This window comes from Austrofundulus limnaeus, unplaced genomic scaffold (assembly GCF_001266775.1).
Source record: "Austrofundulus limnaeus strain Quisiro unplaced genomic scaffold, Austrofundulus_limnaeus-1.0 Scaffold1345, whole genome shotgun sequence".
Lineage (NCBI taxonomy): Eukaryota > Metazoa > Chordata > Actinopteri > Cyprinodontiformes > Rivulidae > Austrofundulus > Austrofundulus limnaeus.
The window spans coordinates 7,955-10,695 of NW_013953747.1; the positions used below are offsets into that span (position 1 = coordinate 7,955).

General features: G+C 35.4%; 1 protein-coding gene across 1 annotated transcript in view; it reads left to right on the forward strand.

Annotated features, from left to right (window-relative positions):
• Positions 1-165: 165 nt before the first annotated feature.
• The window catches only part of LOC106535032 (uncharacterized), a gene marked incomplete at its 3' end in the record, with an annotated part of 17,993 nt that continues 15,417 nt past the window's right edge, over positions 166-2,741 (forward strand). The window contains 1 exon segment of the mRNA XM_014031902.1: positions 166-270.

The window sequence follows — 2,741 nt, forward strand, 5'->3', positions numbered from 1 at the left end:
TTTTACACAGACACATTCCTATTTACAAATCCAAAAGTTACAAATCKTAATCTACAAATACAAAGTCAGATTTACAAGTACAAATTCGATAAGACTAAAATTTGTGCCCATAGAGGCTAGGTTTACCGCAGTGTTCACTTCGAGCTCTTATTTTGAAGGCCAGCCATTAACGGAAGTGACTTCCTTGAGAAATTGGAGGATTGATCTGCTGAACAGGAACAGACAGAAAGTAAAACAGTTGCTGTTTACAAAACCATCACCTGCAGACAGGTTTGTGTGTTTTGATTCTGTTGAATGTGATGATGTTAGAGTTTAGCGGCAGTTTGTTCTAGCTAATGTGTTTATCCTCTTTAAACGTGTAGCTCTCTGCGCTAATAGCTTAGCATGCTAACAGATGACATAATCGATCAATGAGCTCTGTTGTTAACTCCTCAGTAAGGAATGTAGCATCTAGCTAATGTAGTCCAGCTCCAGTTCTTCCGCTGGTTTGAACTCTTGTTAACATCTTCTAAGTTTACATATATTTCATTTGTCATTATCTTGACTTTGTTAAAATGTAATTTAAATCTTTAGCATTGAAACGTTTTTCTTCTGATTTAAGTCCAAACCACTAGCACTGAGCCGTGGATTGAATAATCCAGAATGAGTAAACATTTCAAACTTGTTAAACAACACACAGATGYACTTACAGTAAATAACTCAACACTCTTTAACACAGAATCAGATCTTCTGACAGACTGTCCTGAAAAACGTACATAAGTAATCGCATTAAATGACCATTTGGAATAAAAATGCATCAATCAACCAATCAATCTTTATTCCAGACACAAAAAGGTCCATAGTAAAAATAGATAAAAACAAAATAAGAGAAAAAATAAAAATAAACAGGACATATTCATTGAGTCACAAATAAATGATGATGCCAATGTTTCCACAATCTTTAGAGAAATCTCACTGTACTAAAAACAGGATTTACTAAAATTGCAATTGCATTATTGCATGACACAGATAATCTACACATGCATTTATACATGAGGTTCCTGAGCACAGCTGCACATGTGGGGACAGCATTATGTACAAACATATGGCTAACACTGCTCCATCTAGGCACTCTGAGTAGTAGCCTCATGCCATCATTGTATGCCACATAAAGTTTCTGCAGGCTACTTTTTTTGTATCTTCGCCACAGATGGGCCGTGTAAGGTGAAGTGCAAAAAACTTTAAAAAGAGCTACAGTATCTTCACAGAGGATGAACACATACCAAACTTTCTGATCAGAATATTAGCCTGTGCATTCATCATACAATACTGCCTACAGATGTCACGATCATCAGACAGGTCATCAGTTATATAGTGTCCCAAAAATTTAATTTCATTGCATATATTGAGGACAATGCCAGATAAAGAGAAGTCAGGGGTTACCAGATGCTTATCTGCTCTACTTCTAACAATCATAACATTGCTTTTCTTAGCCTTATACTTGATGTCAAAGTCACAACCATATTGGGAACAGACCCTTAGTAATTGTTGAAGGCCAGCACTATATGGGCATAAGATTACCAAATCATCTGCATACATTATGTGATTGATTATGCGGTCACCAACTACACAGCCTGTTTCACAACAATTCAGGCGTTATGGCATCATGTAAACACACCCCATTCAGATTATTTTGATTAGATTCAGCTCAATCCAAATGAATTTGTAATTTGAACGAGAGGGGTGGTTTATGCCGAGCATGCGTGTAACTATTTAATGTGATCATCTTCAGAATGAGTTTTATTGCCATTGTCAATGAACCGGATTCACAGACAAGGAATATGCTTCGGTGTAAAGGTGCAATAAGTATAAAATATAACAAAGAAAGGAAAAAACAAAGGATAAAGGAAAAATATAATACAATATATAAAACACATGCACACCAGTTCATTACAGTAATCAGAGCAGACAATTTATTTGGAGTTAGTGCAGGGGTAGACATAAGGATTTTTTTTCTGGTTAACCTGTTGGCAAAATCTGTCGGCAAAACATTTTGGTTGTCCAAAAAAAATTAATCTCAATAAAAATGTAATTTAATAGGTAGGCTATATTGTTCTTTACAAAGTTTATTACAGTATATACAAATGTTCTCAGTCAGCAGGTCAACAGTTTCAGGAGCTGCTTGAGTAAGACTCCTCCTCATCCTCTTCTTTGAAATAGAGAGCAAAAAATCAACATCCAACAACCATAAGCTTCCTGCTTACAGGTCAAACATTTTTATTCAAATAGTATTATAGCCTACTGTCTACGTGACCTTATTAAAGCTACAGTTGTGTGCTCTTAGGACTGAAGACTTTCTGAAGAAAGGGGATTTAAACAGCTCATCTTCATTTTAGTGTTTTCAACTGAGGAGCTTTGATATATTTATTTGAAAAATTATAGCACAAGAAGTTATCTGCATAGAAAAAACAATTTATTTTACTGATTTTTTTTTTTACCAAACTGACAAGTTTCTCCACTATAACTGTTGTGTAATGTAAAGGCATTGAAACACCTGCTTAAATTTAGAAGATATTTAAGATTAACCTGAAGATGACCCAGAGAACTATGGCTACGTTCACACTGCAGGCAAATCCAACCTAAATCCGATTTTTTTGACCCATCTGACTCGTATCCGATTTTTTTATGACAGTCTGAACGGGACAAATCCGATTTTTTTGACCCATCTGACTCGTATCCGATTTTTTTATGACAGTCTGAAC